Source organism: Tachypleus tridentatus, chromosome 2 (genome assembly GCF_004210375.1).
Source record: "Tachypleus tridentatus isolate NWPU-2018 chromosome 2, ASM421037v1, whole genome shotgun sequence".
In the NCBI taxonomy this organism is placed as follows: Eukaryota; Metazoa; Arthropoda; class Merostomata; order Xiphosura; family Limulidae; genus Tachypleus; species Tachypleus tridentatus.
The window spans coordinates 11,119,825-11,136,551 of record NC_134826.1 but is presented as its reverse complement, the minus strand read 5'-3'; the positions used below and the strand labels follow the sequence as shown (position 1 = coordinate 11,136,551).

At 33.8% G+C, this 16,727-nt stretch overlaps 1 pseudogene across 1 annotated transcript in view; it reads right to left on the bottom strand.

Annotated features, from left to right (window-relative positions):
- Positions 1 to 2,999: 2,999 nt before the first annotated feature.
- The window catches only part of LOC143238114 (acetylcholine receptor subunit alpha-like), a 55,328-nt pseudogene continuing 41,600 nt past the window's right edge, over positions 3,000 to 16,727 (bottom strand). Inside the window, exons 3-6 of the transcript XR_013020418.1 lie at positions 10,216 to 10,325; positions 9,665 to 9,845; positions 8,316 to 9,081; positions 3,000 to 3,385 (exon numbers count right to left, since the gene is read on the bottom strand). The product of XR_013020418.1 is annotated as an acetylcholine receptor subunit alpha-like (transcript). The remainder of the gene's footprint in view (positions 3,386 to 8,315; positions 9,082 to 9,664; positions 9,846 to 10,215; positions 10,326 to 16,727) is intronic.

Genomic DNA, 16,727 nt, shown 5'->3' with positions numbered 1-16,727 from the left:
TATGTAAACATATAATAGTTTTTAAACAAGCTATTTAAACTTTGAATCTAAATCATATTGTTAGAATATATTCTACATTACTGTAATATGTTTTAGTTTAGTTGTTAGAGTATATCCTACATTACTGTAATATGTTTTAGTTTAGTTGTTAGAGTATATCCTATATTACTGTAATATGTTTTAGTTTAGTTGTTAGAGTATATCCTACATTACTGTAATATGTTTTAGTTTAGTTGTTAGAGTATATCCTATATTACTGTAATATGTTTTAGTTTAGTTGTTATAGTATATTCTACATTACTGTAATATGTTTTAGTTTAGTTGTTAGAGTATATCCTACATTACTGTAATATGTTTTAGTTTAGTTGTTAGAGTATATCCTACATTACTGTAATATGTTTTAGTTTAGTTGTTAGAGTATATCCCACATTACTGTAGTATGTTTTAGTTTAGTTGTTAGAGTATATCCCATATTACTGTAATATGTTTTAGTTTAGTTGTTATAGTATATTCTACGTTGCTGTAATATGTTTTAGTTTAGTTGTTAGAGTATATCCTACATTACTGTAATATGTTTTAGTTTAGTTGTTAGAGTATATCCTATATTACTGTAATATGTTTTAGTTTAGTTATTATAGTATATTCTACGTTGCTGTAATATGTTTTAGTTTAGTTGTCAGAGTATATCCTACATTACTGTAGTATGTTTTAGTTTAGTTGTTAGAGTATATCCTACATTACTGTAGTATGTTTTAGTTTAGTTGTTAGAGTATATCCTACATTACTGTAATATGTTTTAGTTTAGTTGTTAGAGTATATCCTATATTACTGTAATATGTTTTAGTTTAGTTGTTATAGTATATTCTACGTTGCTGTAATATGTTTTAGTTTAGTTGTTAGAGTATATCCTACATTACTGTAATATGTTTTAGTTTAGTTGTTAGAGTATATCCTACATTACTGTAATATGTTTTAGTTTAGTTGTTAGAGTATATCCTACATTACTGTAGTATGTTTTAGTTTAGTTGTTAGAGTATATCCTACGTTGCTGTAATATGTTTTCATGTTAGTTACTGCTTATAAAGGCTGACTGTTTCCTTGGTTACGTGAGAACTGATGATTTGTGGGTTCACATTTCAAGTCTTATTATATCAATAAAAAAATGCATTTTCAGAGCTGTGATCCAGTTGAAAGTATTTATAATCTGACACAATGTTCTGATCTCTAAAGAAGTATTATCCACATAGTTCTTATCTTATCAGGAGTGTATACAGGTATATCCAAAGTTTGTCCACCAAATTCTGTTCCCATCAGGTGTATCCATAATTGTTTCTTCACAAAGATCTGGTCCTATCAGATGTATCCAAAGTTTGTTCACCAAAGTCTGTTCTCCACCAGGTGTATTTAAATTTAGTCACCAAGGTCTGTTCTCCATTAGGTGTATTTAAGTTTAGTCTCCAAGGTCTGTTCTCTATCAGGTGTATCCAAAATTTAGTCACCAAGGTTTGTTCCCCATCAGATATATCCAAAGTTTCGTCACCAAGGTTTGTTCCCCATCAGATGTATCCAAAGTTTCGTCACCAAGGTTTGTTCCCCATCAGATGTATCCAAAGTTTTATCATTAAGTTCTGTGCCCCATCAGGTTTATTTAAAGTTTAGTCACCAAGGTCTGTTCCCCATCAGGTGTATTTAAGTTTAGTCTCCTAGGTTTGTTCTCCATCAGGTGTATCCAAAATTTGGTCACCAAGGTTTGTTCCCCATAAGATGTAACCAAAGTCTAGTAAATAACTAAACTATATTTTACGTAAGAATACAAATATATTGGCAAAGTTAAATTTTTTAGTTAATTTTTATATAATTTATTACTTGAAACATTGAACAAACATGTTATTTATGTTCTCAGTTGATGCAAACCTAACCAAAAACTGACAACTGGATGTTTGAGATATTTTCTTTTACTCGTGACACATAATACTAGCGTTAGGCTTAACGTGGGAGCAGTATTTAGAATAGTAATACAATGAGGCATTATTCAATAACGTTAAAGGATACGTTTAATTATGCATAAGGTCTTACTGAATATGAGTAGACTTTCTTTAAGTTATTTCTGGTTTCACATAGAACCAATTTTATACAAACATTGAACATAATTTATGGTGGAGCATGTGATCCTTCACTTTAAGAGAAGTCATTATTCCTTCATCTCAACCAAGACAGGAGGTTTTATTTCTTACTTCGAGGTAATTATGTGCCCCTTCATCTTAAAATAACCTCTTCTTCCTTACTTTGAGGGACGCGTGTGTCTTTTCATCTCAAGAGGACCTCTTGTTTCTTACATCGAGGGAAGCAAGTGTTCATTTATTTAGAAAGAACCTCTTGTTACTTACTTTTGAGGGAAGTGCGTGCCCCTTCATCTAGAGAGGACTTCTTGTTCCTCACTTCGAGGAAAGACTGCATTCATTCATCTGGAGAGGACATCTTGCGACTTCACTTCGAGTTTTGATGTAATCTAAACACATGTCCAACGATAACAAGACCACATTCAGTTGCTGGGACTTTCTCTCTCACACTCCTTATCGAATATTACAATTCACTCAGAAGCTGTGAAAGTTCAGATTTGACACAACAAGTTGATAACATAAATTTGTGTTGTGTTTTGTCTCACTTCCAACTTGAATCTACAGTTGTTTGTAAATTAACGTAAGTTAAAGGTTTATAAAGTTGCAATATTGATATCCAGTTTAGGATCGTGAAAGAGCCTGAAAACAAAGAACGACAATCAAACCAAAGTGAATTTAGAACCATTTATTTAGAACCATTTATTTCATTCTCCAGATCTTGGTAACTATTGAGCATTAGAGAGGAATGCGTTTTATTCCAGTCAATCTGTCGTTTTTTAAACAGCTTGAATGTTACAGCAGAAATTACCATAAGTCCACCAAAAATGATGACGTCACACCTGCGGAACGGAACAATGGTTGAGAGAGAATTATAGCCTATGTAGAATAATTCTTTTGTTTACCAATTTTTTGCTGCAGAAGCTACAAACACAACGATTAAAGATAGTAGATTTAACTTCCTGTTTAGAGGTATGAAAACAAAACAAAAATAAAAAAGGGGAGCATGGAGGGTTTTTAGAGCACTACCCATACATATAGCTGCCATATAGGGCTGAAATACACAGCTGGAACAATCATAATATAATGTAAAAACCTAAATAAATTATAATTCTCTTCCGATTCTTGACAAGCTGTCAATTGGGATTGTGCTGTCGTAAAGAGAAGGTGCTTGAAGATTCCACATGTTCCTATGACACAGGCGATCGTAAAGACCCAAAGAAACAAACGGTCCAGAACCATGGCTACAAAGTTCCAGTCCTCCACAACTTGAAATAAATAAAAACAACGGTCGGTCTTTCTCATATTTTCTATGTATCTCTTGATATATTTCCAAAGTATTTAATCTTCGAAAAGGATGTGACTACACTTAACTAGATTCTCATACATAAACAACAGAAGATCCACAATTAGTTAAAAAATATGATACAAACATATCACATCATAAGGAAAGTTACCATAACTATTCTAAACGTTTTAATTCAGGTGACATCATTACTATAAGTATTCAAAATGTTTTACCTCTGCTGAGATAAATACTATAAGTATTCCAAATGTTTCAACTCTGCTGATATAATTACTGTAAGTATTGTAAATGTTATAACTCTGCTGACATAAATACTATAAGTATTCCAAATGTTTCAACTCTGCTGATATAATTACTGTAAGTATTGTAAATGTTATAACTCTGCTGACAATTACTGTAAGTATTCAAAATGTTTTAACTCTTGTGACATAATTACTATAAGAATTGTAAATGTTTTAACTCTTGTGACATAATTACTATAAGAATTGTAAATGTTTTAACTCTTGAGACATAATTACTATAAGTATTATAAATGTTTCAACTCTGGTGAGATAACTACTGTAAGTATTCAAAATGTTTTAACTCTTGAGACATAATTACTATAAGTATTCTAAATGTTTCAACTCTGGTGAGATAAATACTGTAAGTATTCAAAATGTTTTAACTCTTGAGACATAATTACTATAAGTATTGTGAATGTTTTAACTCTTGAGACATAATTACTATAAGTATTCTAAATGTTTCAACTCTGGTGAGATAAATACTGTAAGTATTGTAAATGTTTTAACTCTTGAGACATAATTACTATAAGTATTCTAAATGTTTCAACTCTGGTGAGATAAATACTGTAAGTATTCAAAATGTTTTAACTCTTAAGACATAATTAGTATAAGTAAAGACACCACAAATGTAAGCTGTTCAGGTCGTTGTTTCCAGTAGAGGAGACTGTTTTGAATGGTATGGGAAGTCTCTATGTCCGTTAACATGGCCATTGAGGAGGACCTCATTCCGTATTCTTGTTATAGAAATTGATTATTAAACTTCTACGTGCAGAGTTCTGAAGACAACTTAATAATTAGAGCGTAGAATGTTGACGCTGTAAAAATAGGTAACTAAAATGTATCTTTGTACTGAGAATTAAGGATCTATTATTTATAGTCAGCACTTTATATCGTATTGGACACCGTAAGCTTTAACATGTACAGTAGACTTTAGAATAATGTAGTTAAACGATGATTTCAAAGTATATTCTTTTCTGTGTTCATGAATTATATAATCACAAATGCGCACATTCAGGTAGTATATATATATATCAAGTAGAGATACTCTCTTTCCCCTCACAGGACAGAGGTTATTCGATATCAAAATCTCCCTTGGTGACACGTTATCACGACAGAGATGAAATGTTTTGGATGAGATTGGACACGGTGAAATAATTTATGGTTTATTTAATGGATAAAATAAGAAAACCAATGTATTCCTATGCAATAGATAATTGTTGAATGAAAGGTAGTGAGACATGAAGTCTGAAACATTCCATATTATCCGTAGAACGCATTTAAGAAAAACGTACCCTCGAATTTCTTAGTTTCGCATTAATGTAACTAAAATAGCACAAAGTTATATCAAATAAAAAAGGAAATCTCAATAAAATAAGTAAGGATGTTTTTTGTCTACAAAATACATTTATTTCTAAAACTACGTAAATCTAGAAGGAAAAACAAACTTTGAATTTTGTTCGTGTAGTCCTAGCATTTCAAATAAAACAAGCAAGACTAACATGTTAAACAATTTTACCATTACTATTCAGTGATACATCACATTAACATTCAGTAATACATCACATTAACATTCAGTGATACATCACATTAACATTCAGTAATACATCACATTAACATTCAGTAATACATCACATTAACATTCAGTAATACATCACATCAACATTCAGTAATACGTCACATTACCATTCAGTAATACATTACATTAACATTCAGTAATACATCACATTAACATTCAGTAATACGTCACATTACCATTCAGTGATACATCACATTAACATTCAGTGATACATCACACTAACATTCAGTAATACACCACATTACCATTCAGTAATAGATCTCATTAACATTCAGTGATACATAACATTAACATTCAGTAATACGTCACATTACCATTCAGTAATACGTCACATTACCATTCAGTGATACATCGCATTACCATTCAGTGATACATCATATTACCATTCAGTAATACATCACATTACCATTCAGTAATTCATCACATTAACATTCAGTGATACATCACATTACCATTCAGTAATATGTCACATTACCATTCAGTGATACATCACATTAACATTCAGTAATACATCACAACACCATTCAGTGATACATCACATTACCATTCAGTAATACATCACATTACCATTCAGTGATACATCACATTAACATTCAGTAATACATCACATTACCATTCAGTAATACATCACACTAACATTCAGTAATACATCACATTACCATTGAGTAATACATCACATTAACATTCAGTAATACATCACATTAACATTCAATAATACATCACATTAACATTCAGTAATACATCACATTAAAATTCAGTAATACATCACATTAACATTCAGTGATACATCACATTACCATCCAGTGAAAGAAGAACAAATAAAATAAAATGACATTGTAAGCTAATATAGTAATATATCAATAGAAATTCAAAATTAATAATTGTTAACTAACATTATGTAAATAATGTAACTTAGTTGTGCGCTCGGCACCGTTGCCTGCTGATCGCATAAAAACAAGTATTGATTTACAGATATGAAACCGGAGTATAGATTGTTTGTTTTTGTGTTTTTGAATTTCGTGCAAAGCTACTCAAGGGTTATCTGCGCTAGCCGTCCCTAATTTAGCAGTGTAAGACTAGAGGGAAGGCAGCTAGTCATCACCACCCACCGCTAACTCTTGGGCTACTCTTTCACCAACGAATAGGGGGATTGACCGTAACATTATAACGTCTCCACGGCTGGGAGGGCAAGTATGTTTGGCGCGACCGAAATTCGAACCCGCGACCCTTACGAGGCGAACGCCTTAACACGCTTGGCCATGCCGGGCCACGCGGAGTATAGAAATAAGATAAGTGCGGATCTTCGTTTGAAACTGTCAGACATTGACCTAGAAATTCGAAAGTGTTTTCTAGCAAAGCAGTATCATCCTTCACATTAAAGTAAATCGTAAGGTGTTTGAAATTGTCCATATTTAAATCTCTTGTCACTGTATATTACTTAAAACTAGAATCAGGCTGTGAATGTTGTAAAATACGTATGTGATGCACCAGTTATACATGTCAAAAACGGTAGGTGGCTTCATAACACGGAAAAAGAAGTTGAAGGTGGCCACTGGTTGACAAAGTTAGGGAATTCCTGGTGTAGAGTTAAAACAGTCAACTAAACCCGCTGCAAACCTTTGGATTACCCTTGTTTGACTGATCTTCGAACCAGTCTACAGCTCGGCACATTAGAGTCTGGGCAACGCCCAGCACTTCGTCTTCCGGATTGACGACTCTCATCTTCAACCAGATCCATGGTAGAAGGTCCCACCCACCATAAATGAATATGAGCTTATTTTAAGTCCACATCACTGTGCGGTATCCACAAGTTATCTATCAAGGGACCAAACCTGTACTGTCATAAAGATGTTTGCTATAGATATATTATTGTAAGTCCACATCACTGTACGGTGTCCACTAGAGACTTATCAAGAGACCAAACCTGTACTGTCAAAAAGATGTTTGTTATAGATATATTATTGTAAATCCGCATCACTGTACGGTATCCACTAGTTATCTATCAAGGGACCAAACCTGTACTGTCATAAAGATGTTTGTTATAGATATATTATTGTAAATCCGCATCACTGTACGGTATCCACTAGTTATCTATCAAGGGACCAAACCTGTACTGTCATAAAGATGTTTGTTATAGATATATTATTGTACGTCCACATCACTGTACGGTATCCACAAGTTACCTATCAAGGGACCAAACCTGTACTGTCATAAAGTTGTTTGTTATAGATATATTATTGTAAGTCCACATCACTGTACAGTATCCACTAGTGACCCATCAAGGGACCAAACCTGTACTGTCATAAAGATGTTTGTTATAGATATATTATTGTAAGTCCACATCACTGTACGGTATCCACTAGTGACCCATCAAGGGACCAAACCTGTAATGTCATAAAGATGTTTGCTATAGATATATTATTGTAAGTCCACATCACTGTGCGGTATCCACAAGTTATCTATCAAGGGACCAAACCTGTACTGTCATAAAGATGTTTGCTATAGATATATTATTGTAAGTCCACATCACTGTACGGTGTCCATTAGTTATCTATCAAGGGACCAAACCTTACTGTCATAAAGATGTTTGCTATAGATATATTATTGTAAGTCCACATCACTGTACGGTGTCCACTAGTTATCTATCAAGGGACCAAACCTGTACTGTCATAAAGATGTTTGTTATAGATATATTATTGTAAATCCGCATCACTGTACGGTATCCACTAGTTATATATCAAGGGACCAAACCTGTACTGTCATAAAGATGTTTGTTATAGATATATTATTGTAAATCCGCATCACTGTACGGTATCCACTAGTTATCTATCAAGGGACCAAACCTGTACTGCCATAAAGATGTTTGTTATAGATATATTATTGTAAGTCCACATCACTGTACGGTTTCCACAAGTTATCTATCAAGGGACCAAACCTGTACTGTTATAAAAATGTTTGTTATAGATATATTATTGGAAATCCACATCACTGTGTGGTGTCCACTAGTGACCGATGTTTATATATAATTCTTCTACTTACAACTTCCTTTTCGTCTACTTTCCTTATGTGTTCAGCAATCTGGAGTATACTATCTAGTGCTTGATTGATTTGTTGTCTCTGCGTTTCATATTTTCCTTCCGGTTGGGACTCCTCTTCTGGCACGGGGTTCTCGGGCAGAGTGAGGAACCTCAAGGAAGGACTCTCTCCTCACTTCCACTCCACTACAACTTCCGGAGAGGGGCTGCTCCCCTTCGGACGTAAAATGTGGTCTCTCCATGAGCAAGAGTCGTGGCATGACGTGGATGAACACTCTTCTGATCCAAGGAGACATGGTGTGAGTAGATGGTGACCTGAAGTGGACATTGAGAACCCCAACCGTCACCGTTATCGAGAGAGTTACCAGTATCATGGTGAACAGCAGGTAATTCCCTAGAAGAGGGACGGCTAGGGAAGTTGGAGGGATGATTTCGGCCAACAGCAGGAAGAACACAGTTAAGAACACGAGGATAGACACACACAAAGAAACCTTTTCTCCGCTGTCTGAGGGCAGGTAGAAACCAAGGACGGTCAAGAATGATATCCCCACACAAGGAATAATCAGGTTGACAATATAAAACAACGTTTTTCTTCGCATAGTGACGTTAAATGTAATGTGGGGGTTGGGTTCGGGACAGCAGTCGTAAAACTCCATGTTGTACTTAGCTGGAACCAGAAGTAAGTCTCACTCGACACGTTTGTAGAATTCGGTTAAATCGGGACGTCACTGGAATCTGGTGGCTGTTTGAAATGACGAAGATCAACCTATATCAATGGAAACACGTGATATTAAAAATATCCAGAGTCGTTGAACATTACATAACACTGAAACACATCTGGTATTAAAAGCAGCATTAGAAGGTTATTTTAAAATATTTCTGAATCAAAGATATTCAAAACAATCCATTATCCTTTAAGACAAAATATATTAAAAAGCAGTTTATCTCTTCGGTATAGATTTGTTTGTTTGTAATTTTGCACAAAGGTACTCAAGGGCTATCTGTGCTAGTCGTCCCTAATTTAGTAGTGTAAGACTAGAGGGAAGGCAGCTAGTCATCACCACCCACCGCCAACTCTTGGGCTACTCTTTTACCAACGAATAGTGGGATTGATCCCATTATAACGCCCCCACGGCTGGGAGGGCGAGCATGTTTTGACGCGACTCGGGCGCGAAGCCGCGACCCTCAGATTACGAAGCGCACGCCTTAACGCGCTAGGCCATGCCAGGCCCCTTCGGAATAGAAGAAATTTATAAATAATCATTTAGCCATTTGGGAACAGCAATTATTATAAATGATACCAACTATATAGAGTTCAAGTTTGTCCGTTTTAGGATATAAGCCGTTACCTCTCATCCGTCGTAGGTCCATGATCCGAACTTCATGAGACAAGACTGCTCATCGAAAGGAAAGTAGTCCACGTCTATTTCACACGTGCTTTTATACATGGCTGGTGGCTTCCAAACAATTTCACCAGTGTGATAAACAGTAGCCTTGGTCATTAGGGTCACTTCGTAATTACCGTCATAACTAAAGTGATTTCATTGCAGCGTTTCAGAAACATACTTCCTAAGCCTATTTCTAAACAAAAACTTGCAATTTCTACGTTTTAATTAGATAGACAATAATCACAAAAATGAGATAGATTATTTTTTAGGTTTAATAAAGGAAACGAGATAAAACAAACAGGAAGTAACAATTTTAAATACCAATCAATATAATAGCTTATAAACAAAATATTACTTGTTGTTCTTTAAGACAATGAAAATGAACTGTTGTTAATATATCACAAATATATTATATTAGTTTCTTAAATTATAATAGGCACACACTAATCGTTGCTATTAAACTTAAAGCAATCAAAATATTATTTTGAACCTGGTTTAAACCAAATGATTACTTGTTAAGCAGCACGATGTCCGGCAGCCAGATGTCCTTAGCCGGGATATGGGTCATTTCAACTCCTCCATATTCAGCAGGGTTCCACTGGAGATTATAGTCATGCCATGTCTATAAAACACAAATAAAATATGAAAGGTAAGAAAAATGAATAACTGAGTTACACAGGAATTATGGTCACGTATGGTATGATGTGAACAAGAAGAGTTGTAGTCTAATGTGGTTTGGTTTGTTTTGAATTTCATGCAAAGCTACACCAGGACTTTCTGTGTTAGCCGTCCCCGACTTAGCAGCACAAGACTGGAACTGCTCATCACCACCAACTGTCTGCTCGAGCTAGTTTTCACCAACAAATAGTTGGATTTATCATCACATTGTGACACTCTCATGGCTTAAAGCACGAGTATGTTGGTGGAACGAGAATCCGAACCTGTGACCTTCAGATTCCGAGTCGACTGCCCTAACCATTTGATCATGCCCGGTCATTTCATAAGCTAAGACAAGTGGACAGCTGGTTTGTAGTCAGACTAGAATTGACTTGCAAACTATAAACATAAGAATGAAGTTATGGTCAGTCACATTAAAACATAGGAGAAGAATTGAGTAGTTAAGTTTTGGTCAGAACGAGTCTCCTATAAATCTGGGACACAACACAATTATGGGCAGAAAGTGTTGGCAAAATACTGTTCAGATTTGTTAAATTTCTTTACATGAGGTAAAAGTACCTTCATTCATAACAATGAATGTCTTTCAGTAATATTTTGAACGGTTAAAAATATTTATTTATAACAATTAATGTCTCTCAGTAATAATTTGAATGGTAAAAGCATTTTTATTTATAACAACAAATGTCTTTCGGTAACACTTTGAACGGTAAAAGTATCTTTACATATAAGAACGAATGTCTTTCGGTAACACTGTGAAGGGAAAAAGTATTTTTACAACAATGAATGTCTTTCAGTAATACAATTAACGGTTAAAAAACCTATATTTATAACAATGAATGTCTTTCAGTAATACAATTAACGGTTAAAAAACCTTTATTTATAACAATGAATTTCTTTCAGTAATACAATCAACGGTTAAAAAACCTATATTTATAACAATGAATGTCTTTCAGTAATACAATTAACGGTTAAAAAACCTTTATTTATAACAATGAATGTCTTTCAGTAATACAATTAACGGTTAAAGAACCTTTATTTATAACAATGAATGTCTTTCAGTAATGCAATTAACGGTTAAAGAACATTTATTTATAACAAAAATGTCTTTCAGTAATACTTTGAATGGAAAAAGTACCTTCATTTATAACAATGAATGTCTTTATGTAACACTTTGAACGGTAAAAGTATCTTTATTTATAACAATGAATATCTTTCGCTAACACATTTTGAATGATAAAAATGCCTTCATTTATAACAATGAATGTCTTTCGGTAACACTGTGAACGGTAAAAATATCATTATTCACAAAAATGAGGGCCCGGCATGGCCAAGCGTGTTAAGGAGTGCGACTCGTAATCTGAGAGTCGCGGATTCTCATCTCGGTCGCGCCAAACATGCTCGCCCTTTCAGCCGTGGGGGCGTTATAATGTGACGGTCAATCCCACTATTTCGTTGGTAAAAGAGTAGCCCAAGAGTTGGCGGTGGGTGGTGATGACTAGCTGCCTCCCCTCTACTCTTACACTGCTAAATTAGGGTCGGCTAGCACAGATAGCCCTCGAGTAGCTTTGTGCGAAATTCAAAAACAAACAAACACAAAAATGAATGTCTTTCGGTAATACTTAGAACGGTAAAACTATCTTTATATATAAGAACGAATGTCTTTCGGTAACACATTTTGAACTGTAAAAGTACCTTCATTTATAACAATGAATGTCTTTCAATAATATTTTAAACGGTAAAAGTACCTCTATTCATAACAATAAATATTTTAGTAATATTTTAAACAGTAAAGTATCTTTATTTATAGCAATGAATATTTTTAGTAATATATTAAATGGTAAAAGTATCTTTATTTATAGCAATGAATGTTTTTAGTAATATTTTAAACGGTAAAAGTATCTTTATTTTTAACAATGAATGTTTTTAGTAATATTTTAAACGGTAAAAGTATCTTTATTTATAGCAATGAATGTTTTTAGTAATATTTTAAACGGTAAAAGTATCTTTATTTATAGCAATGAATGTTTTTAGTAATATTTTAAACGGTAAAAGTATCTTTATTTTTAACAATGAATGTTTTAGTAATATTTTAAACGGTAAAAGTATCTTTATTTATAGCAATGAATGTTTTTAGTAATATTTTAAACGGTAAAAGTATCTTTATTTTTAACAATGAATGTTTTTAGTAATATTTTAAACGGTAAAAGTATCTTTATTTATAGCAATGAATGTTTTTAGTAATATTTTAAACGGTAAAAGTTTCTTTATTTTTAACAATGAATGTTTTTAGTAATATTTTAAACGGTAAAAGTATCTTTATTTATAGCAATGAATGTTTTTCAATAATACTTTATTTATATTATTTTTGTCTTTATTAATTGCCGATTGAAATACAAAATAGATGTTAAACAAATACCGGTAGGAACTATAATCATTATAATAGTTAGTAATAGCAGGTTATTTCTGTCGGAAGAAATTTAATCCTGTTGCTAAAGAGAATGAATCACGTAATTACGTTGCAACTTTCGATATTACATTTGGATTGTTGTTATAACTCATATAAGTTTGATATCCTGTGATTAATTTACACAATAAAGATGTGTTCCGAACAGTATTTAGCCTTTAAAACGTTAAATACATACAATGTAACTCACTGTATCCTTGTCTTCAAGGTATTGTTTTCCGAACATGGTGGATTAGTTTGCTTGTGTTTTTGAATTTCGCGCAAAGCTACACGAGGGCTATCTGCGCTAGTAGTCCCTAATTTAGCAGTGTAAGACTAGAGGGAAGGCACCTAGTCATCACCACTCACCATCAACACTTTGGCTACACTTTTAGAAACGAATAGTGGGATTGATCATTACTTTTATAACGCCCCCACGGCTGAAAGGGCGAGTATGTTTGATGTAAAGGGTACTGGAACCCGCGACACTCGGATTATGAGTTCAGCGCCCTAACCATGTGGTCACGTTCACTTAACCCCTTCTCCCTACAGAATACAATATATATTTCAAGAGATATAGCTTGGAATAGTGTACGTAAGGGAGAGATGACGGATTGTGAACTAGAAAATAAAACTGTCATCAAAGCTGTCTACACATCGTTGACGTGTTACAATTCATTGAGTTGAAAAAATTATTCTTGCCGTTTGACCTTAAATGACCTAATGTGTTCTTTTAACCTTTATCTTAGTGTAAATAAAATCGTTGAGTTTAGAAATAACATTATATTATTATAACATATTAGTTCACCTGTGATAAATCTTTGGACTTGCAATTTTAAAATCAGAGGCTCGAATTTCCTCGGTAGACACAGCAGATAGTCCGATGTGTCAAACCCTAACATATTAACATTAAATAACCAAGTTCGTTGTCTTGACTCTGATGTAAAAACCATTTTTTTTAAAGTGTACGAAAATCATTTTAACACCGAATTCACACCTGTGGACTGTTACTTTCTGTAACCACTAATGTCAGTTTCATAAAAATAATTAACGTGTCACCGCTAATAGTGCCAAGTTCATAAACGTAAATAATGTAATTAATATATAACCGCTAGTAATATCATCTTCAACAACGTAATTAACGTGTTCCCCGCTAATAACGTCAAGTTATATTTGGTATTAAATGCGTCTGATAAATTACACTGCACAACATTTTTTTTTTAAAGTTTTGCTTCCTGAAAAGTTTTTGCTGATTGTGACAGGTACCTGGTTGGTATGCACAAATATAGTTTTGGTTTTGCTTCCTCACGTAGGAACACTGAGAAATATACAGTTAACTGTTTACCGGTAATAATGTATTTAATTGCGTTTATGTTTCTAATACGCTATTAAGTTCAACATAATTAAAAGTGTTTTGCTCCTAATCTTCGTTTGTATTCAAAGTCCGGTGCATCACGTTGCAGTGTCCAACAGTAGTCAGCAAGCATTGACGGATTCCAGTTGCCCTGATATCGTTTTTCCTTTGTTGCAATGTTAGGCCTGGCATGGCCAAGCGCGTAAGGCGTGCGACTCGTAATCTGAGGGGCGCGGGTTCGCGCCCGCGTCGCGCTAAACATGCTCGCCCTCCCAGCCGTGGGGGCGTATAATGTTACGGTCAATCCCACTATTCGTTGGTAAAAGAGTAGCCCAAGAGTTGGCGGTGGGTGGTGATGACTAGCTGCCTTCCCTCTAGTCTTACACTGCTAAATTAGGGACGGCTAGCACAGATAGCCCTCGAGTAGCTTTGTGCGAAATTCCAAAACAAACAAACAAACAAATTGTTGCAATGTCCTGGTGAAACTGAAGATTTCAATGAAAAGGTACGTGATGGACAAATTTGGATGTGATTTTCATGATCAGCAGCCAAAAATTTATACGGAACACCCAACAGTGTTCAAGAAGCAAAAACTTGTTGTGCAGTTTTATTAATTAAAATTTGCTACATTTATACACATATCCGGTGAAAGAAAACAAAGGGGGTAATTAACTAGCCAATAAATAACAAAATGAAACTTAACATAGACTGTCTTCACTTGGTTTATCTCATGGTAATTATATATTGAAATTTCATGGTGAGTGTAGATACCGACATGAACAATAAGGTTAGGTTGTAAATGTCAAACAGCCAGCGAACAGTTCTTGTGACAATTTCATAGATACAATATCTTTCTCACATAATACACGATGGTTGTTAAATGTATTACATCATCACATATATCCCGATTAAACACCTTTGCAATTAAGTAATTATTTTTTATCCGGGAAACAACATCAGAGGAACAAAGTGGGAAATTCTTAGTAAGTAATTTAACAATAAATATCAAAACTTCATGTTACCAGCTTTTCCTTACTTTTCGCTGTTTGTGGAATTACATACAGTCATGTGAGAAAGTTAGGACACCCTATGAAAGCCTGTGTATTTTTGTAACATTTTTGGATATATAGAAATTTAATCTCAATTTTAACAATATTGGGAGATTATACGAATATCACTAAACAATTAAAACAGAAGAAAAGACTTTTCAAGATCTTCTGTAAATGTAATTTTATAAAAATGCATATTCTATCTGAGGAAAAAGTTAGGACACCTTACCCCCTAATAGCTAGTGTTACCCCCTTTGGCTGAAATAACTGCAGTGAGACGCTTCTTGTAGCCATCTATTAGTCTCTGACATCGGTCTGAAGAACGTTTGCCACACTCCTCAATGCAGAATTCTTTCAGCTGTGAGATGTTTGAGGGGTTTCTTGTATTTACAGCTTGTTTCAATGTCATTTCTCTACATTACTCAAAAGTTTAACATCCTAAGAATTTGTGTTTATGTCTTGAAATAAATAAATACAGAATGATTTACGTGGACATAATTTAAAAATTAAATAATTTAGGCATGCTAGCTCATTTGATCAGCCATGTTTTAGATTCTTTATTACGAGAAACCCACTTGAAATGAATACGTATCTCAGAACAGCTGGTATGGGTATTAACATTTTTACTGATAAAGCTTTATTAGTAAATAATGTAACAGTAGATTTTTCATTATTAATTACGGTTAATAATCACAAATGTGTTTGATCCTGGTCCTGTATTGACATGACCTCCCCAGTTATCGGCGATGGTTACTTTGGACATTTCTTGTAATGCATTCTGTACACGTGACTTACTTATATGTTTGTTTATTTTGTAACGCATTGTGTACTCAGTACATTAACAAGTACACGTAACTTCTTTATATGCCTGTTTATTTTGTAATGCATTGTGTATTCAGTACATTAACAAGTACACGTAACTTATATGTTTGTTTATTTTGTATCGCATTGTGTATTCAGTACATTAATGAGTACACGTGACTTACTTATATGTCTGTTTATTTTGTAATACATTAAGAATGTTTATTCTCGGAAATATTTAGAGTAACTCTGATTATATATCGTAACAATACCACCAACATTAAAATGTACTACGTATGCTTTGCCCACCACAGCTTCGAACTTCGGTTTCTAATGTTATAAGTCCGCAAACATACCACTGTGCCACTGAAAATCGATTTGTTTGTAGTGTGATATAGTTAGCTAATCTAAAGACAAAATTAAAAGTAAACTTTTATTTCTAATTCTCAACAAATCAGGGAAATTATATACGGTGTTACGACTATCGATATATCATACTAGAAACAGTGTAACTACGATTATTTGAAGAAATATTGAACGTTATATACCAAAATATCACCTCTAAAAGACACAGCAGTACCAGGTGAGACAGCTAATACCAAATACATGTGGTGGTGTATCGTTACTACAGTTTGTATAGGTTGTAATAAATACAGATAGTAGTGTATTGTTAGTACCAGTTGTTATAGGTTGTACCAA